Source organism: Chiloscyllium punctatum, chromosome 8 (genome assembly GCF_047496795.1).
Source record: "Chiloscyllium punctatum isolate Juve2018m chromosome 8, sChiPun1.3, whole genome shotgun sequence".
In the NCBI taxonomy this organism is placed as follows: Eukaryota; Metazoa; Chordata; class Chondrichthyes; order Orectolobiformes; family Hemiscylliidae; genus Chiloscyllium; species Chiloscyllium punctatum.
Window position 1 is genome coordinate 118,073,253 of NC_092746.1, and position 22,912 is coordinate 118,096,164.

At 41.5% G+C, this 22,912-nt stretch overlaps 1 protein-coding gene across 5 annotated transcripts in view; it reads right to left on the bottom strand.

The window, feature by feature from the left end:
* The window catches only part of gjc2 (gap junction protein gamma 2), a 251,201-nt gene that overhangs the window by 168,919 nt on the left and 59,370 nt on the right, over positions 1-22,912 (bottom strand). For 2 of the 5 annotated variants that reach the window (XM_072576313.1, XM_072576311.1), the window contains 2 exons: positions 13,210-13,306; positions 11,279-11,414 (listed from right to left, as the gene is read on the bottom strand). The gene's annotated coding sequence lies outside the window, so the exon portion shown is untranslated. Of the gene's footprint in view, positions 1-5,664; positions 5,778-11,278; positions 11,415-13,209; positions 13,307-22,912 lie in introns of those variants that run through there. The other 3 variants (XR_011961412.1, XM_072576310.1, XM_072576316.1) reach the window with 2 other exon arrangements.

The following is a 22,912-nucleotide window of genomic DNA, read 5'->3' on the forward strand; positions in this document are numbered from 1 at the left end:
TCCTAGATTACTGTTTACTTCTTGTTTTCTCAACTTTGCCAATGAATGCTGTATTTACACAGTCACTACGTCTCTGCCTCTGAAATTCTTATCTGGGACCACTGAAATTCTCCAGTATATTCCTGATTTTGGCCATGCCTATCACCATCCTGCATATACAGTCAGAGTCATACAGCATGAAAGCGGACCCTTCGGTCCAATCAGTCCATGCCAACCATAACTCCAAACTAAACGAGCACCACCTGCCTGTGCTTGGCCCATACCCCTCCAAACATTTCTTATTCATGTACTTATCCAAATATCTTTTAAACCTCACCAATACTTATTCCTCCATCTTCTTCTTGATAGTCTGCTGTAGAGAGGTTTCTTTCACATGGAAGCACTACATATACGTAAAATGTATTTTATATCAAGATAATAACATACTCGCTATGGATGTCACATAAAACCAATAGAAGCAGAGGTCTTTTGTTGAATAGTGATAGAAAGCTATTAAATAAAATACATATGATTTGGAAGGATGTTTAAATTAGAGATTGCAAAGACAGCCAATTGTCAATGTTATTTTCTTTACTGTAAAAAAAATTTGATTGTTGAATTTTTTTTCACACTTCAATGCAGTTCCTCTCATGGTGGAGGGGGGGGGGGGGGGTGGTGTACAGATTTACAGACGCCCAGAGACTACATTTTGCTGAACTTTGACAGTGTTGATAAATTGTTAGAACATGGGCTTCAGCCTACCTTCATTCTAGCTTCTCAGATGCACTTTCCAACAAAATTACCTGGCAAATGATTCAGAAAGTGAGAAGACACATATACACCAGTGGCCAATTTTGATATCCTCGACTGCTCCTCAAATTTGCTTAATTCAGCATGGAACCGAAACGTAACTGAAAATAAGATGTGTTTTGGAGTGCAAGACTTGCTGTTTTATGTATTGGCAAGGCGACTAATGTCCCTTGAAATGAGTGGCTTGCTAGTCCTTCTCAGAGGGGAATTAACAATCAACTACATTACTATGAGTCTGGAGTCACATGTAAACTAGATTAGGAAGATTTTCTGAATAAACCAAATGAATATTTACAACTTGATGAAATTCATGATGGTCTCTATTATTGACTAGTTTTATATTCATGTATATTAAGTGAATTGGATTTCCACCAGCCGTTGTGACGGTTTTTGAACCCATGTCCACACAACATTAGTCTGGGCCTCCAGATTACTAGTTCAGTGATATTACCACTGTACCATCATCTGATGCTGTCATACAGCATTAAGAAATTAATTTTTTTTATTGGAAAGCATGATTCAGAAAATCCTCTTGGATAAAAATATCAAGCGAAATTTAGCACTCTGCCAGCTGAGGCACGAGCTAAAGACAAAAACAATTTATTTCACATCTGTTCTTGATACCCATCTCTGAACAATCATAACAACTGGTCGCTATTTAATGCTACACAGAATATGATACAACATTTTTCAAAGTTTACAAAAAAACTGCACAAAATCATAATGTTTAAGACAAACAAATTAAGAATTTTAAAAGGCATATAAACTTGTCACAGATTAATTATGTTTAGAATTTACTGATGTAAACATATAAGCACAACTGTAAATGACAAACAAGTTTAAAAATGTCACCCAGCTTAATAACATAATAAAATGCAATCCAAGAAACAAGATTTTGCATTATAATTATTACATTTAACATATTTTGGGACTTAGGGTAATTCCACTTGTGTGATGCACACGAGGATGGTGACAGCTGAACCTAGGATAATATTCTAATAATAGGCATTCATTTTATAAATAATTTTCCAAAGAAAATGAAATAACATGCATCACTGGCTGCCTGTTTACTGGATGATTTTTGTGTGCATAATTATTCATTGCAGACACACAGTTGCTGTTGGAACAAGAATTAATATCACTTTTTGCTCTTGATGAACAGTGTTTGGGATCTCAGAATGTCAGAATGGGAAACCTATTTTCAGTCATCTGGAGTCATTTCTAAGTGTTCAGCAGCGCAGGAAAGGATACAATTTTCCATTGTATGTGAATCAGATCAAATAATGTCAAGAAGAAAAAGTATCATACTGAGCAAATAAGGGATAACAAATAACAAAGTAGTAAGTTGTCCACATGAGTCATAAAGGAAACAGTGCATACACTTCGTAAATGTTCACTGAAATACCCAGCGTAATTAATTCATCTAATACTTTTAACACTTTCAGTCACTCGCTGAGTTTCTATGGACCAAAGTTGTTGAACTCCTACTACAACTCCATTGGTGAAAACCATGAGATTTTTGAAAAGAAAATATTCATCATATTGAACAGAAAGAAATTACTTATTTATTGCTGTGTGTGTTTTAAGGTTAATTTTTTATTATAAATGATTCATCTTATACCAAGCCAAGTAACAAAAATATTTCTCCAAAATAAATGACATCAAGCCACAAAGATTGTTGAAGGTTGTGGTTTGATTTGCAATCTGTGAAAGTAAGCTGTTCTCAGCTGTTGCAGCAGTACGCCTACTATAAATGGTCAGAGTGCCAACTACAGTAGGTTGGTTTGATGAAGGAGAGGAGGAATCAGTGAGGATGCTGTTTATAAAACTTGTACAGCTTGGCTACATCGAAGGTTGATGTTTATTTCAGTAATTCACTGCATATGTGGTATGCTGTGAAGCATTCCTAAGAGAGATTGTAGAAATAAGTCCCTTTTTCATAATTACAATCCAGCATGACTCTGACAATACATGGACATCAGATGGCGAATGATTGGATTTGATTGTGATACTCCTTTTAACACAAGTATGGAAATCTTACTGAATCTGCTCACATATAAATTGCTGCCAATTCAATGAGAAGCAGTTGTCTTGGTGGAATTAATACTACCTTATCTAGTCAGAACCTTTAAAAAGGATGGAGAGGAAACTGAAAGCAAATTGAAAAAAAAATCCAGAAACTCATGGATTAAGGGGGAAAGGCACAAAGCAGAAATTCCACCTTCGCTCATCCAGGAATATTGACATATCCATTCAGCCAGCTCCTTCTAGAAAATCACAACTTTGTAAATTCTAGCAGTTTGCGAGACAGCTGAAAACAGTTGTGCTTCTCCATTCAATCCTTCAATCATTCTAATCATATCCACTATATTTCTCCAATATAACCAAAGTAATCTGAAGTTTGTCAAGTACAATAATTTTCTCTAAAAAACATTTAATTATTATTAAACAAAATAATCACTTCCTCCTTATCTCAATATTTAGTAATTACATCTTTATTTAAATCTTCAAAGATTTAATACATACAACACCAGGTCTTCTGCTCACTTACTCCTTTAGCATTGGACCATATTACTGATTTAGCCTAAATGAGTTCAACCATTTCACCAACGTATGCAAGCCTGTGTCCTACAGAAGTCTGTACCATCCTCTTTATTGTGTGCTACAGATGTTTAAGCTTCAGAGAAACTTTGAGAAGGTTCGGCCTAAAATCATTCATGAATCAAAACTCCTCGGTATGGTTAAACAGTTCCACTGTCTAGTGTATACCTAGGGAGATTTGAAGGGTAAAGAAATAAAATATGACAAAACAAAAACATGATGTTGATTCCAAAGACAAACTGGTGTCGAAATATTCATCCTTCCAGCAATTCCTATAACCAAACTAGTGCCAAACATAGGAACATAGGGTCAGGACTACACCTTTCAGCCTGTTAAAACTGCCCTGCCATTTGATACAATAATGGCTGATCAAATACATCAATGCCTCTTTTACCCAGTCCATCCTCCTAACAATTATACCATTAATAATCAGAATTCTATCTATCTCTACCTTACAAATACTCAAAGATGAGCATCCATAACCTCTAGGATAGAGAATTCCAAAGGTTCATACAACACTGAGAAAACCAAAATTCAATTAACCTTTCATTATTACATAATATTAGATCGAAAATAGCAGGTCCTCCAGTAAGCTTCAACATAGGGTGGCCTAGTGGTCAGAACTGCTACCTCACAGCACCAGGGACCCAGGCTTGATTCCTGCCTCGGGCAACCGCCTCTGTGAACTTTGCACATTCAGCCCACATCTGAACGGGTTTCCTTCGGGTGCACCGGTTTCCTCCCACAGTCCAAAGATGTGCAGGTTAGGTGGATTGGCCATGGGAAATGCAGGGTTACAGGGATAGAGTAGGGGCTTGGTCTGGGTGGGATGCTTATTGGAGGGATAATGTGACTCAATAGGTCGATTGGCCTGCTTCCACATTGTCTGGATTCTGTGATTCTACTGCTCTAAATGTGCAATTGTTCTTATCCTTAGAAGCACGTGGCATTTTCTGTAACTAAGATTACTACACTTAAATTCCTGCTTTCTAATTTACTTCCTAATTGCCCAAAATCTGTTTTGAAGATCTCATTATTCTTCCTACAATTGTTGTTAGTAGAAACGTCAAAAATAGGAGGAGTAGGTCATTCAGCCCTTAAGTATGCTCTGCCATTCATTATGATCATGGCTGATCATCCTACTCAACAGCCTATTGTTATTGACCAGGCCAAAACCCCTCAAAGTATTTTAAGAAGATAGCCTAGACCCTAACTTTTTCTTATTTTAAAGGCAGATGGGAAGTGGGTGTTCCAGGTGTGATGCAACTGATCAAACTACTCAGCTTTAAGCAAAACAATTTATTTAAACACTACAATTGAAACACGAACAAAAAAAAACAGAATTTAGAATAACTATTGAAAAACTTAACCAATCCGATACAGTAACTATTACTAATTAACTGTTGCAATACAACAACATCCTTGGCAAAAAGGTAAATTCAAATACAGATTCTTACAGGGAGGTGGGAACAACATCCAGACAGAGATTTCAGAGAAAGTCAGAGGAATCCTCTACTGAAGCTTGCATCTCTTCTGGACTCCAACATCATTGTGACTGCTACAGCTAAAAGAAAAACTAGAATACCCTGAACCAGGAGAACTGGCCACTCTCCTTCCATTGTTAAACTGTTAAGCACCCTAGACACTTCGGCATCTCTGCCTTTACGACCTCTCTTCAAAAAAAATCCATGGACAAAATAACCTTTTAAAGTGACAGCACCGTCACACAATTCCCGCTTTCCCCTCACGTCCTTTGATCCCTTTAGCCCAAAGTGCTATATCAATTCATTCTTGAAACAATTAGCAATACAATACACTCAGGGACTCCTGCACTTCTTGCATCATTTTCTTAGACACCTGGTAATCATCCATTCTCTCTCTGCCAGTACACTTCAATCTACTGTGTGACCACCTCCCTATATATGTTATCAAAGTAGTCCTCTGCCTTATGGAGTCACAACAGTAACTCTAGCCACCGACCAAGTTCCAAATCCCTGAACTTAACCTTATAAAGCTGGTGACACTTCCTATCGATGTATTTAATTGTGACACATGGCACGTCCATGACTTCACATTTTCCAAAGGAATCACTTTGTTTTACCCTTCTTAACCTCCATCCCATAACTCCAAAAACTATTTGCCAGTCAGAATAAGTATGAGCTGCAATGAAAAGGTAACAAGATGTGAACACAAACTAACTACCCAACATTCACTTTGAAGACTGAAAACACTACCCAAACCTACTCACCAATCAGATGCTTTACCTGCACTTACAATGTCATGCTGCTGTTGACCACTTCATCCATGCCACATTTCTTCTCCAGCTTGCCTCTTGTTCGAGAGACTTTCTTATAGTAAGCCTTAATTGAAGCACCACTTTCTCCCTCTGCTCCAAGTCTTCACTTTGACCCAAATTCCCTGGTAGTCACTTTAACTCAAAGAACAAAGAAAAGATCAAAGAAAATTTACAGCCCATGAACAGGCCCTTCGGCCCTCCAAGCCTGAGCTGATCCAAATCTACTGTCTAAATCTGTCGCCCAATTCCTAAGCATCTGTATCCCTCTGCTCCCATCCTACTCATGCATTTGTCCAGATGTATCTTAAATGAAGCTACCATGCCTGTCTCTACCACTGCTGCTTGCAACACGTTCCAGACACCCACCACCATCTGTGTGAAGTACTTGCCGCGTGTATCCCCCTTAAATTTTTCACCTCTCATCTTGAAAGTGTGACCTCTCGTTATTGAATCCTTCACCCTGGGGAAAAAGCTTATCTCTATCCACCCTGTCTATACCCTTCGCGATTTTGTAAACCTCAATCAGGTCCCCCCTCAACCTCAGTTTTTTTAATGAAAATAAACCTAACTCACTCAACCTCTCTTCATAGTTAGCACCTTCCATACCAGGCAACATCCTCGTAAACCTTCTTTGTATCCTCTCCTAAGCATCCACATGCTTTTGGTAACGTGGTGACCAGAACTGTACATAGTATTATAAATGCGGCCAAACCAATGTCTTATACAATTTTAACATGACTTGCCAGCTCTTGTACTCAATACCCCGTCCAATGAAAGCAAGCATACTATATGCCTTCTTGATCACTCTATCCACCTCTGCAGCAACCTTCAGGGTACAATGGACCTGCGCTCCCAGATCTCTCTGCTCATCAACTTTTCCCAAGGATCTTCCATTCATTGTATAATTCGCTCTAGAATGAGACTTGCCTAAATGCATCACCTCACATTTGTCTGGATTGAACTCCATCTGCCACTTCTCCACCCAACTCTCCAGTCTATCTAAATCCTCCTGTCTTCTTTGACAGTCCCTTATGCTTTCTGCTACTCCACAAATCTTCATGTCATCTGCAAACTTGCTGATCATACCAACAGTGCCCTCTTCCAGATCATTTATGTATATCACAAACAACAGTGGCCCCAACACTAACCCCTGTGGAACACCATAGAGTCACAGTCATAGAGATGTACAGCTTTCTCCATTTCAAGAAACTTTCTTCAACTACTACTCTCTGTCTCCTATTGCTCAACGAGTTCTTTATCCACCTAGTTAGAACACCCTACAAACCATGTGACTTCACTTTCTCTATTAGTTTAACACGAGGAATCTTATCAAACGCCTTATCAAATGTCCATGTACATGACATCAACAGCCCTTCCTTCATCTATCAACTTGGTCACTTCTTCAAAGAACTCTATTAAGTCAGTAAGGCACAATCTCCCCCACACAAAACCATGTTGCCTATCACTGATAAGCCAATTTTTTCTAAATATAAATAGATCCCATCCCTCAGTACCTTCTCCAGCAACTTTCCCACCACTGACGTCAGACTCATTGGTTCGTAGTTACCCGGAATATCCCTACTATCCTTCTTCTATAGGCGACAACATGAGCAATTTTCCAGTCCTCCGGCACCTCACCTGTGTCACTCTGGCAAAGTCTTCCCCACTCTTTGACCGTGTGGCTTATTCTGACCACATGCTTTGAGCAACCCCTTCTAATATGGAGAACTCTGATGAGTAATTTATTGTTCTTACCTTCCTGCTATAGCAATCAACACCAAATTCAGGCAACGAATTCTATGTGTTTGACTGAGAACTGCTTGTTTAAACAGGCTATTTTTACGTCCTTAAAATCAATTGGTTCTAAGTATGATTCTGACTTTTATTCTTTAATTAAATTTACAAAAGATTTATTAGTTGAATTCCCACTTTGACCCAAATTCGCAGTTATTCACTCTGTCAGTCTCGTTCCTGCAAAATCTCCCTCACTCTGACCATGTGGCTTACTTTAATACATTGTGCTTTGCCTTTCTTTTCATTTAACCTGGGAGGTTGAAAGAGGAACCCTGATATTTGGGCAACCCAAGGTTCCAAAAATTTATGCCCTGGAGACAACAGTCCAGTTTCATAGTAGAACACTAACAAAACACAAGAGGTAGCAACTACGAGTCACAAATCCAATTTCATTCGTACAGAAAATGGTTCTTTGAGATATCTATGACAGCAGGAGAGACCAGTGTATCCATTAATCAGCAAGCACCCACCCCAAGTTGGCCTGTTCCCGACGAATAAAGTGCTTCCTGGTTGACAATGTCAAAGGCCTTTGTAAAGTTCGAAGGAGGCCATGTACTGGATAGGTTCTTTTCTCTGCACTTCTCCTACTGCTGTCATGTGGTAAAAATCATGTCCATTGTGCCCCTCTATGGCTGGAAGTCACAGTGAGATTCTGGGAAGAGTTCCTCAACCACAGGGAGGAGACAGTTGAGAAAGTCCTTACTGACAATTTTTACAATGGTTGACACCAGAGGGGATGCCTTGCTTGAAGAAGCTTTCCTCCTCTCTCTACAAGAATCTCAGGGAGTCCCTCTTCCACTGCAACTCCCAGGTCATTTCCTCTGCCCTGACGGATGAAGGGCTTTTGCCCGAAACATCGATTTTACTTCTCCTCGGATGCTGCCTTAACAGCTGTGCTTTTCCAGCACCACTCTAATCTAGACACCAGAGGGAATCCCCTATAGTTACCAGGACCGATGACTCCTCAAGCTTCCAAGCTTTGAAATGGTCAGAGAGCCCCAGGTGGACAGAGCAAGTGCTTCAATGATATTGATATGAAGGTGTTGTGTGTACTGTACCTTTAAGAGAGTGTGAAAGCTGGCAAGGGCTAACTGAAAGCACAGCATGTGCCGAAATATGTGAAAATGTAACATTTGGTTATGAAACAAATAGCTGGAGCTGCGTTTCATAGTACACAATAAATTGAAATTCAGCCAATCAGTTTACATTATGCCCTAAGAAACCAAACTCCAATCGAATTTGAATTTTAATGTTTTGATGACATCAAACCAATGAGATGGTCCGATGTTTTAGAACATATAACATAGAAAAATACAGCGCAGTACAGGCCCTTTGGCCCTTGATGTTGCACCGATCCAAGCCCACCTAACCTACACTAGCCCACTATCCTCCATATGCCTATCCAATGCCCATTTAAATGCCCATAAAGAGGGAGAGTCCACCACTGCTACTGGCAGGGCATTCCATGAACTCACGACTCGCTGAGTAAAGAATCTACCCCTAACATCTGTCCTATACCTACCACCCCTTAATTTAAAGCTATGCCCCCTCGTAATAGCTGACTCCATACGTGGAAAAAGGTTCTCATGGTCAACCTATCTAAACCCCTAATCATCTTGTACATCTCTATCAAGTTACCCCTAAACCTTCTTTTCTCCAATGAAAACAGCCCCAAGTGCCTCAGCCTTTCCTCATAGGATCTTCCTACCATACCAGGCAACATCCTGGTAAACCTCCTCTGCACCCGTTCCAGTGCCTCCACATCCTTCCTATAGTATGGCGACCAAAACTGCACACAGTACTCCAGATGCGGCCGCACCAGAGTCTTATACAACTGTAACATGACCTCAGGACTCCGGAACTCAATTCCTCTACCAATAGAAATCAGTACGCCATATGCCTTCTTCACCGCACTATTTACCTGGGTGGCAACTTTCAGAGATCTGTGTACATGGACACCAAGATCCCTCTGCTCATCCACACTACCAAGTATCCGACCATTATCCCAGTACCCCATCTTTTTGTTACTCATACCAAAGTGAATCACCTCACACTTACCCACATTGAGCTCCATTTGCCACCTTTCTGCCCAGCTCTGCAGCTTCTCTATATCCCGCTGTAACCTGACACATCCTTCCTTACTGTCAACAACTCCTCTGACTTTTGTATCATCCGCAAACTTGCTCACCCAACCTTCTAGCCCCTCCTCCAGGTCATTTATAAAAATGACAAACAGCAATGGTCCCAAAACAGATCCTTGTGGAACACCGCCAGTAACGGCACTCCAAGATGAACCTTTACCATCAACTACTACCCTCTGTCTTCTTCCAGCCAGCCAATTCCTAATCCAAACCTCCAACTCACCCTCAATGCCATACCTCCGTATTTTTTGCAGTAGCCTACCATGGGGAACCTTATCAAATGCTTTACTAAAATCCATATACACCGCTTTCCCCTCATCCACCTCCTTAGTCACCTTCTCAAAGAATTCAATAAGGTTTGTGAGGCACGATCTGCCTTTCACAAAACCATGCTGACTATCCTTGATCACATTATTCCTATCCAGATGTTCATAAATCCTATCCCTTACAATTCTCTCGAAGACTTTGCCCACAACAGAAGTGAGACTCACCGGCCTATAGTTACTAGGGTTATCCCTACTCCCCTTCTTGAACAAGGGAACCACATTTGCTAGCCTCCAGTCTTCTGGCACTATTCCTGTAGACAATGAGGACATAAAAATCAAGGCCAATGGCTCTGCAACCTCCTCCCTTGCTTCCCAGAGAATCCTAGGGTAAATGCCATCAGGCCCAGGGGACTTAGCTATTTTCACCCTTTCCAGAATTTCCAACACCTCTTCCCGACATACCTCAGAGCCGTCCATTCTAATTAATTGTTTTGGCATTTCTAAAATCAGGTATTTTTAACAGTTGGGAAGGACAGCATAGAAAGGCAAAGAGCTGTCAAGCATCAACCAACTACTCACAGATTAGCTCTCTGAAAGGTACCTGTCCATAAGAAATTTATGTAGCAGAAGACCGAAGAAAAACAACCCAGGAAAATCTACAGAGAAGAATCAACACAGCTGGCTGGTTTTAAAACGTGTTTTTTTTTATAAATCTTAATCGGGGCTTTTAATCAGACCAGTATTGTAGAACGGGAGGTAAAAGATAAGTTTAAGAGAAAGGAGTTGTAAATAGTTGTTGTCTAATGTTCCCTTTTCAACTTAAAGAATAAAATTGTTAATTTAAATAGTGATATTTGGGATAGTTCTTTGCCACTCGAAACTTCACAGATTACGGCGCAAGGTGAGCTTTTCTGTATGTCTAGTTTAAATTACACTACACCAGGTTATATCCCAACAGGTTTATTTGGAGGCACTACCTTTCAAAGAACTGCTTCTTCATCTGGTCCAAATAAACCTGTTGGAGTAAAACCTGGTGTTGTGTGATTTTTAGCTTTGTCCACCCTAGTCCAACACTGGCTCCTCCAAATCATGGTTTAAATTAGCAGAGGGGTTTACCCCGTGTTATTACAATACCCTCAAGGCCTCATTGATGAATTGCGGCATTCCCGCAAACACCTGAGAATCACTGGCCCAAGTCCATGCAAAGTGGAGTTGAAGCATCTGGGAAGGCATTGAGCACCTCAACACTTGACGTCAGAATAAAGCAGAAGACAAGAGAAAACAGAAAAACGAACGCGCTGCCACACCAACACCAACACCCTACCCATCTGTCCCAAATGTAACAGAGCCTGCGGTAGCTGCATCAGTCTGTAAGCTACCTATGGACTCACCCTGAGAGTGGCAGAGAGTCATCCTCGTCTACAAGGGAGGCCAACGATGATGATGATGAGTAAAGTGTTGACCCTCACAATCCTTCTGCTTCAATGGGCGCTTGTTGAAGTCCACAGCCTCTGCTCAATAAGTAGACTGAATCCATTTTACAGGCAAATAAGCAAAACAAATGGAAAGAAGGAAAACGCCAACTTATTGATTGACTAAGCCAAAGCATCAGAGTCATTTGCCTAGGATTGACAGAGAATTTGCAGCTAGTCAATATCACATTCAACACAGACATGATCAATGAAATTTGATTGCCTGAATATGCTGTTCTCAGCTGTTCCAGAAAAACTTGCTGAGAAAGCATCACTGGAAGAAAAACACCATGTGTTCATCTGACAGGGGAAAGAGTTGAGAGGAAGTCTAAGATGAAGGCATTGTCTTTGCTGTAAAATATTTGCTACTCTTGATAAGGAACTCCCTCCTAATTGTTCAGAAGGTGTTCTCTGAATCCATTTCTCAATTCAATTAGAGCCTGTTAACTTCATGGCCAGTTAATTCCAAACACTGTACTCCATTACATAGGTGGAAGAGCTGTTCCATTAGGAGCTTGACACTGCTAACAGCAGAATGCCTAATTCAGAAAATTTTTACTGACTGGTAGATTTCAGTGCAAGAGTTGTGTGGATCATGTGACATGTTTCTCTGGCTTTGGACTTCATGGCTTGGGAAGGATAAGTGTCCCCAGGCAAAGACCACTCGAGCTCTAATTACACACAGTTTTGGGTAACTAAAACCTTCCTTCAGAACAAGTGTCCTGGAGATATCTAAGATCAGAACAGCTAGATCTGATTATCCCCAGATATGACTGTGAATAGCACACTCAACATATATGCAGCCACTAGCACTAATTGTGATACACTATGGATTGATTTGTACACCAGCATTAGGATGTAATTCTTGAATTTTTACATTCAAAGGAGAAATGCTGACCAAGCAAAGGTGGTGTGAGCTGCCTTCTTAAACTGCTGCAGTCCATGGTGTACAAAGACAGACACAGCCCTGTTAAGATGTAAGTCCAGATTCTGAGGCGGCAACAATTTTAATAAAAGTTCCAACTAGAATGTATTTACAATGTGACTGTACATTGTACTTGCTCTAAAACTTACGGGTAGAGTGACCTAGCAGTTATGAAAGTGGACCAGCAAACCAGAAGTTGTGTTTAAATCCTACCATGGCATATTGTGAAAATTAATTCAATGCACCTGGTAATTTGTGATGTTAGCACCCGATAATGATGATTATATCAGAATTACTGCTAAGAAAAAAAAGCCCCAACTGTTTAACTATTATGCTTCAGGGAAGGAAAACTTGCCACCTCTTTCTGCTTGACTCAGATGTCATACTGCTAGCCTCATTCCTTATGCTTTCCAGTCTAGGGCCAAGGAATAAATACTGGCTTTAACGTATGGAATCAAATTCACAAACAATTTTCGTTTGTTAAACTCCGGCCTTATTTAGGCAATTCTGACATCTTCTAGATGATCCTGAAGCTTCCTCCATTGCATGAATTTCTGTATTAATTCTTACACATAGCTTGTATCACCATTAACTATGTACAAAGATAAGCAAAAACAAGAATTGACAGTTTACTGTTGACAAAGATTTTGCATGGTATTGTTCCATGAAGATAAAAAGCTTACAAAAATCAAAATTACATTTGGAAATTGAAAAATGAAACAATTTGCCGCATTATAATGCAAGCCTACTTACTTCTCAAACACACCAACGCATGTAAGATCTCAGAATATTTTCTTAAAAGCAACACTGCCAAATATCACAGTTATCAAGCCATTCATATGTTTAAAGATTACTGAAAATATTACTGCATGATTTATGTGGCACCTAGATAAGGTGTAAAATATCAGTTAAAAATACAACTTACCTTCCCACAGTTTAAAAAATGAAATAACGCTGATTAGTTGCAGATTTGTCTTTCAAAGCATTTCACTGGCTATGGAATTTTCTAGCTTGCACTAGACCTTAAACAAATAGAAACAATACAGTATTATTGGACATTGCCAAGACATCCACTCACCACCAAGTACAATAGAATATACTTGAATTCTGGATCTTCGCAATGGTCGCATTGTTCTACTGAGGAATCTATAACACACAACACTCTCCTGAATTGGAGGCTTTGTTCCAATTCCATTGAAAAAGATTCATTTAAGGCATTGTCCAACATCACATGAACACAGCATAAAATTGGACATAAACCACATGACGCTTTAAAATTCAAATGTAGAACACACCAAAACCTTTTTAAAGAAAACATAGAAATAATTGGCTTTATTTCTATCAATACTAACAATCAATGAAATCCAATAAAATGAATCACAAATTGAAAACTTTTGATTTGAAACAGTGACAGAAATGATATATAAAAGGACAATACAGATTTGCAATAACACAAGTATAGTTTTACATACAGAATAAGAGGTGCACCGATGGAGGGTTGTCAAAAACAAACTTATGCTATAAATTCATGCTAATTCTCAATTCAAAAATGAGATAACAAGAGTTTAGAGGCACTATGTTCCTGTTAGTATGAAGGCCAAGTCCGGTAGGTGGAGAGAATACTGAATTACTAGAGAAATGGAGGCTGTGGTCAAGGAAAATGAGGAGGCAGATGTCAGCTGGGATCAAGTGAATCCCAAGAGGTGTATAGAGGAACCTCGATTATCCGAATATCAGATTATCCAAAGGAGATCCCGAAAGCCCGGTAGAAACATTACATCAAAGACGTGTTTCCAACATTGATCGCGTCTTTTGTTTGCAATGATTAAAAGTGAACTCCGCTTCCTGTAATGCTGCCGAGAACAGTCCTAAACTGATGGGAGCCCAGGCACAGTCTCCAAATGACTGACCTCCTGTCCTCGCTCTCTCTCTTCTCCCCCCACCCCCCCACACTTACCGTGGAGTTTTACACAGGTGTGTACTCTAAACCCCCCTACCCCAGATAATCTCTCCAACATTGTCCTGTACAGGGCAAAGGTGGAACCTGTCAAAAAGTTGCAGTAAAAGGTTGGTGTGTGTGTGCATGCACATTTGTGCATTATTTGGAGACTCACTTCCCCAAAAGGCGGTGGCGGCGGCAGCAGCAAACTTGCTGTTAGTGTCCAGTCTGGATGCCTGGAAAGGGGGCAGGGGCGGATGGGAGGCAGATGGGAGGGCGTTGTTGGACGGCGTTGGGGGCGGACAGGGGGTGGGGATGATGTTGGACGGGGTTGGGGGGTGGTGAGAAAGAGAGTGCATAGGGGTGATGTTGGATGAGGTTGGGAGGGTGGGCGGGGGGGCATTGTTGAGCGGGTTTCGGGGCAGGCAGGGAAGCAGTGTTGAACAGGGTTGGGGGGGGGGAGAAGAGTGGGTGGTGGTGGGCAGGGCTCGCACACAGTGCGCTGCTGCCTTGTCTCCTGAATGGGGAGCAGTTCTAACAGAAAATTCCAAGCCCCATTATTTGGTTAATCGATTCAATCCATTATCCGAACGAAATAGTGCCCGCCCATCTCATTCGGATAATTGAGGTTCCTCTGTATAAGGGTAACAGGAGTATACTTAAGAGAGAACTCAGGAGGGCAAAAATGGGACATGAGATAGCTTTGGCAAATAGGTTTAAGGAGAATCCAAAGAAATTCTTCAAATATATTAAGGACAAAAGAGTAACTAGGGAGAGAATAGAGCTCCTTAAAGATCAATGAGGCTGTCTATGTATAGAACCACTGGAAATGGCTGAAATAATATACAGATAGTTCGCGATAATATTTACTGTGGAGAAGAACATGGAAGCAAGGGAACCTGGGGAAATAAATAATGGTGTCTTAAAAAGTGCCCATTTTATAGAAAAGGAGGTGCTAAACGCAGAAAGGCAGATAAATCCCCAGGACCTGATCAGGTGTACCCCTAAAACTTGTGGGAAGCTCAGGAAGAGACTGCTGGATGATTTATTGAGATATCTATATTGACAGCCACGTTTGAGATGCCGAAAGACTAGAGGGTGGCTAAAAAAGCTGGTAAGGAAAAGCCAGAGAGCTGTAAATCAGTGAGCCTGACATCAGTAGTGGGTAAGTTCTTGGAGTGGATTCTAAGGGACAGGATTTACATGCATCTGAAAAGGCAAGGACTGACTAGAGATAGTCAACATGACTTTGCACATAGGAAATAGTGTCACACTAACTTGACTGAGGTGTTTTTTTGAAGCTGTGAAAAAGAAAATTGATGAAGGCAGAACAATGGATGTTGTCTATAGAGACTTCAGAAAGGTGTTCGACAAGGTTCTGCATGTACACTGCTTAGCAAGGTTAGATTACATGGAATCCAGAGGGAGCTAGCCAACTGAATTACAAAATTAGCTTGAAGGTAGGAGACAGAAGGTGGTTGTAGAGGCTTATTTTTTGGATTGAAGGCCTGTGACCAGTAGTGTACCGCAAGGATCAGTGCTTGGTCCACTGCTTTCTGTCATTTATATAAACAATTTGGATGTGAATATCATTACTGTTATTGTTATAGCTAGTAAGTACAGATGAAACCAAAATTAATCATATAACGGACGGTGATGAAGGCTGTCTCAGAGTACAATGGGACCTTCATCATATGGGCCAAGGAATAGCAGATGAAGTTTAATTTAGATAAATATGAAGTGTTGCATTTTGGTAAGGTAAATCACAGCAGGACTTATACACTTAATGGTACAGCCCTTGTGAGTGTTGCCGAACAAAGAGACCCATGGTGTAGTGCACAATTGCTCGAAAATGGAGTTGCAGGTAGACAGGGCAGTGAAGGCGAGGTTGGTATACTTGCCTTCACTGGTCAGTGTATTGAGTATAGGAGTTGGGACATCATGTTGCAGCTTTACAGGCCGTTGATGAGGACAGTTTTAGAATGGATGGATGGATGTTATCGACATGGATTTTAGTAAAGCTTTCCATAAGCTCCCTCATGTTAGGCTTATCCAGAACATTTCAATGCATGGGACCCACAGTGACTTGGTCGTGTGGATTCAGAATTGACGTGCCCATAGAAGGTAGAGGGTATGATGGAAGGTTTTTTTTAGGGCTGGAGGTCTGTGACTAGTGGTGTTTCACAGGGATCCATAATGGGTCCTCTGCTGTTTGTGACATATATAAATGACTTGGATAAAAACGTACATGGGTGAGTTAGTTTGCAGATGATGCAAACATCAGTGAAGCAGTGGACAGTTTAGAAGATTGTCAAAAGATACAGCAAGATGTGGATCAGTTGCAATTATATACAGAGAAATAGCAGATAGTTTATTCTGGGTAAGCATGAGATGTTGTACTTTGGGAGAACAAATAGAATCATTGAGATCGAACAGATATCCCAACCCAATCTAGTCCCACCTGCCAGTACCCGACCCATATCCCTCCAAACCCTTCCTATTCATATACCCATTCAAACACTTCTTAAAATGTTGCAATTGTACCAGCCTCCACCACTCCCTCTGGCAGCTTATTCCATACACATAACACCCTCTGTGTGAAAAAGTTGCCCCGTAGGTCTCTTTTATATCTTTCCCCTCTCATCCTCTCATTCTGGACTCCCCGACCCCAGGGTTAAGACTTTGTCTATTTACCCTATCCATGCCCCTCATAATTTTGTATTTTAAGGAAAAGTATACAGTTGATGGCAGGACCTCGAGCAGGATTGATGTACAGAGGGATCTTGGGATTCAAGTCTATACCTCCCTGAAAGTGGCCATGCAAGTACATAGGGTGGTAAAGGCAGCATATGGCAGCCTTGCCATTTTTGGTTGGAGAACTGAGTACAAGAGTCAGGATGTCATGGAGACAGTATGAACTGTAGATGCTGGAAGCTAGAGACAATAGATGCGAAGCTGGAAAAGCATAACAGGTCAGACAGCATTCAAGGAGCAGGAAGGTTAATGTTTTGGCCTGAAACCCTTTGCCATGACTGGGGTGGGGTGGGGTGGGGGGAGCCCAGAAGTAAACAGAGGGAGGGGTGGAGTTGGAGGTGGGGGTGGCGGGATGGTAACAGGTGGATGCAGGTAAGATGTTATTGTGACTGATCAGTGGGAAGGGTGGAGCAGATAGGTGAGTAGGAAGATGGGTCAGATTAGGTTAGGTCAGGTCACAGAGGTGAGGAAGAGAGGGAGGGCTGATCATGGGATGACGATGGGGATAGAGGGATTTTGAAGCTGTTGAAGTCAAAATTGAGGCCATCGGGCTGTAGGCTCCCCAGACAAAATCAGGTGTTGGTCTCACTCTGACAGTGGGTGAAGCCAAGAATGGACATGTCGCTAAGGGACTGGAAAGGGGAGCTAAAATGGATGGCAACTGGGAGATCGGGTTGGTTGATGCGGGCAGAGTGCAAATGCTCTACAAATTGGTTTCTGAATCTGTGTTTGGTCTCCCTGATATAGAGGAGACCATATTGGGAGCAACAAATACATTAAGTTGGATGAAGTGCAGGTGAATGTCTGCCAGATCTACAAGTATTGTTTAGTGTCTTGAAGGGAGGTGAGAGGGGAAGTGTAGCCCTCTTACAGTTGCAGAGAAAAGTACCGGTGTGGTGGAGAAGATAGTGGGGAATGTAGAGTTGACGAGGGAGTTGTGGAATGAACGGTCCCAGAGGAAAGCAGACAGGAGTGGGGAAGGAAATATCTTTTTGGTGATGGGGTCAGATTGTAGGTGGCACAAATGCCAGAGGAAAATGCGCTGAATTTGGAGAATGATGGTGTGACACATGAGAACCACGGGGACTCTATCCTTATTGTTGTTGGAAGGAGGGGCTTGAGGACAGAAGTGTGGGAAATGAGGAGATGCGGTTGAGGGTATCCTTTAATTACTGAGTGGAAACTCCAGTCCCTAAAGTAGGAGGTTATCTGGGATGTCCTGGAGTAGAACATCTCATCCTGGGAGCAGATGTGGTGGAGGCAGAGGAATTGAGAGTATGAGATAGCATTTTCACGAGAGGTTGGGTGAGAAGTGGTGTAGTTAACGGAGTCAGTGGGTTTGGAATGGCTGTCAGTGGTGAGTCGGTTTCTGGAAATGAAGATAGAGAGATCCAGGAAAGGGGGGTGGTGGTGTCGGAAATTAATTTGAGGGCAGGGTGGACGGTGTTGGTGAAATTGATGAACAATTTGAGCTCCTTGCTGGAACACGAGGCAGTACCAATGTAGTCATCAATATAGCAGAGAAAGAAGTGAGGGATGGTGCTGATGTAACTGTAGAAGAGGGACTGTTCCACGAATCCTACAAAGAGGCAGGCATAGTTTGGGCCCATGGCCACCCCTTTGTTTTGTAGGAAGTGGCAGGAATCAAAGGAAAAATTATTGAGGGTGAGAACCAGTTCTGCCAAGTGAATGAGTGTGTCAGTGGAGGCAGACTGTCAGGATGGCATGTTACAGCTTTAAGAGACTTTGGTTAGTTATAACAATTCTTCTTTCTTTTATGTGTACTTTAAGAACAAAATATGTTTCGCTTAAAGCCTTTCCTTCACAAAGAAAAATCGCTCCAAAAGCTTGTGATTTCAAATAAACCTGGTGGATTACAACCTGGTGTCATGTGACTTCTGACTTTGTCTACCCCGATCCAAGTCCAGCAACTCCACATCATTGCTTAAAACAATGTAGTATAACCAATCAAATTACATCTGGAACACCGCACCTTACACTTGCCTTTAAATAACATAAAGGCTAAGGTCTAGGCTATCTCCTTGACGTATTTGAAGGGGGTTTGGACTAGTCCATAACAAACTGGGGACTTGCCCGGAATCAAAATCTCTAATTCCAAGTTGGGTTTAGAATTATCAGACTCAAAGATAGTGAGTGGTGGGTGTTTTCTTTGTGGATGTTTCACTGGAGTTGAGTTGGCTGGAGCAGCATCAGCGGTGACTCCTGACATGCAGACCCAATGCATGGATTCCTGGAATGATGGCAGTGTGTCAGCTTCGGCAACAGCAAAGCAGGGACTCTTGGCTGTGGTAGACCTGCAGCATTGACTCTTTTGGTGCCGGCAAGTCACCAACTGCATTGCCATTGATGCCTGGAGCTGGGACTCCTGGCTGCGGTAGGCCAGGAACAGGGACCTAGCAGAAGTCCTGGAGCAGTTTTTGGGACCCCAGCCGAAGAAGATGAACTCTTTCAGCACATTTTTAAAAATATTTTGTACCTCAAAATGGTGCTAGATTGTGGTGACACAGAACTTTTCACTGTATTTCCTTAGATATATGTGACAATAAATGATTCATTGATTCTTTCATTGGTTTTTTTTGGATGTTGTATTCAATTGGTTTAAATATTGTGTGTGCATTGTGTAAGAATGGCTCTTTCAGTAGCTACGAGTTTCCTGGGGGTGGAAAAATTCATTTCATGTATATTACAGAAATTGAGTAAGGCAAATCTTTCAGAATTGGCAAGCAAGCTGAAGGTAGTACTGCCTATGTCTTTGAGGAAAGAGGAGATAATTGCAGCACCAGCTGCATGTCCTTCTCCAAGCCACACATCATTCCGACTTAGAAAAGCAATAAACATGTTTCCATTGTTAGGTGAAAATCCTAGGAGTTCCTTTCCAGTAGTACTGCGGTTATACACTTCATGGACAGCAACAGTTGAAGGATGCAACTCCCTACATCCTCAAGGTGAGGGACAGACAAAGAAAAGTTGCCCTGGATAACAGTGCTTACATTCGAAAATAGGGAGAAGTCTTTATAGGGAAAAATGTTTGATAGATGTCAGGATTATTTCTGAAACAATGCTGCCTCTAGAAGGAAACCATTGGAAAATCTGCTTATCATGGGGATAACCTGTTTATTGCCTGACAACTATATTGCGTGGACTATTAGCAGTTACGGTGATGGGAATGGAGGTGGGATCTGAAGTAAAAGTCCAGTCTTAAACATTCCATAACAGCCATTACTGATGCCTGATAACACCTTATATTGATTACTGACATCACCACTTTATTGATGCAATTGCATGAACATGAACCAATAAAGGCAGAACATGGGGCAACACTGTAGACAGTGAGGGAAAGGCAATGGTACGGTTTCTGGAGGAAAAGCCATGCTGTTAAACTCAAAGATGTCTGAACACATTAGCAGATGGAATGTGATCAGGACAATCTGTGTACAGTGCAGAAAAACATTCAATCATTTTACATAGCCTCTGGCTGTTCATCCTCCACCTAGGTTGACTTAAAAATACGGGGTAGACCATTTAGGACAGAGATGAGGAGAAACTACTTCACCCAGAGAGTGGTGGCTGTGTGGAATGCTCTGCCCCAGAGGGCAGTGGAGGCCCAGTCTCTGGATTCATTTAAGAAAGAATTGGATAGAGCTCTTAAAGATAGTGGAGTCAAGGGGTATGGAGATAAGGCTGGAACAGGATACTGATTAGGAATGATCAGCCATGATCATATTGAATGGCGGTGCAGGCTCGAAGGGCAGAATGGCCTACTCCTGCATCTATTGTCTATTGTCTATTGTCTATTGACTAAGACCTCCTGAATGTGGCAGTCATATGTACTCACTGACACCTCAGCAAGGCTCAGAGCTGTACTGTTGCTGAATAAATGGCAGCACTAAAGAGTGCATGTTCCTATGGGCAGTGCCAAACACTCACTCACATGGAGACCAGCAGTGTTTTATCATTCTTTTTTGTCCCTGTAGGAGAAAAGGGCATGTAATTAACTCAAAGAGGCCCAATCTACACATTCTAACTGTTTTGGAGGTGGGGGCAGTGGAGCTTGCCACAGTCAATCAAGTCAGAGAAGCTAAGATGGGTATTTTTGGTTGAGTGTGAATATAAATGTATGCATACATGAAGGGGGTGCAGTACACTCTAATTCATCTGGCAAAATGCCACAGACTCAGCTGCTTCAGGAATTCTGGAGAGGTTTTTGTTCCCCAAGGCTTCCTTAGGATTTATTTTATCTCCAATAGGTTCAAACTTCATGGGGGAAGGGCAGAATTCTGTGTCTGTACTGGTGCATGTGTTGCTCACAAAGGTATCAGAGCAAGCATTATCATTTTTCACAAGCCCAACTTTCTCCAAATCCAATAGTCACTATGGTGGATTGTCACAGGTGCATAGCTAAGGCTGGGTTATGAAGCATGTCATGAGTGAACAGGAGGAAACTGTGGGCAGTTCCCTATGGAAGGTGGAGGTCAGGGGTCAATCTTGGAGCAAGGATGCAAGGCCTCAAGTGTCACAGAAAGGAGGCTATTTTTAGATCAGCATCCAGACCTCAGAATTCTCTAAGGCAGTCTCTAAGCATGGATCTAGTCAGTAACACTGTGACCAAGATATGTTTGGAAAAAATGCCAGTCGCCATAATCAACCATCTGGAGTAGTTCAAAATGGATGAGGCTACCATTGCATAGGATGTCTTAAGCATCATTCTCCCATGACTGATTGAGCAACCATCTGCACAGCAAGGCTAAACCTGTCCCTGCATGACATGAGTGCATGACTCTCTTCAATCTATTCCACCCCCTCTCCCCACCAGCAAAACCACTGAAACAGCCAGGATGAGGTTGACACCAGTGCATCTTGGCAACAAGCAGTCATTTTAGCTAAGGTCACAAACAAAGTGCCACATTGAAATGTTTGAGAGTAGAAGAAATGACAACAGGCAGAGTCCTAAGTAATCATTAGAATTTGTTTTGCTTGTAACCACGCAGATTTTCTATTTGTCAACACCATGTAAATAACTTCAAGACTTCTTTTTCAAAAAAAAGGTACGCTTCTCAAAATTTTTATTTCTGCTTATCAGGAGATTTCACAAGAATACCATTTCAAGAAAGACATTTATACTGTATGATTAGAAAGTGCTAAAAAGATGGCAAACAGACTCTGAATGGGAGAGTGAAACAATTAATGATGATTGACAGTTAATAGCTAGCCTTTGTTGAAATTTTAAAACAGGCAGACGGACTCTGATCAAGGCATTTCCCAATAAAATGAACCAATAGACAATGTGTAAACAAGTTCTTTCCATCTGGAAAGAACAGGGTCCTTTTATTTGTATTCTCAATAAACTCTCGTGTTATCTGCAAATTTGGCACAAAGTGCATTCACTTCCTACCTGCGTCATTAATATTTATTGTAAACATTTGTGGTCACAGCACTGATCCCACTGTCACATTCATGAACCTGAAAAAGAACCCCTTAACCTCACTTGCTGTTTTCTGGCCAATTCTCTATTCATGCCAATACACTACCTCCAACATTCTGGACTCTTATCTTGTGACAAATTTCTGTGGGGTATCTTATCAAATGCCTTCTGGGAGTCCAAATACAATATACCTACTGGTCTGGCAGCAGAGTAGGGTTCTTGAGCTCAGGGCTCATCTGCTGCATCTGTTTTTCTTTTGGGTTTTTTTTTAAATCTCTTTTTTTTTCTTATTATTTATCACTTGTTAAAGAGCTCAGCTGCAGTGACAGCATTCACAACAAATGAGCCCAGTACAGACTCATGACGATCTGAGAGTGGGCCCAAGCAAGAACTCAGTGGCAGAGGTGTCAGTGGAGGTAAGGTGGCACCGAAGCGAGGCAGGTATTGTTCCAGTGGCAGCGACACAGCAAAGGGGAGTTGTGGCTGGCCACC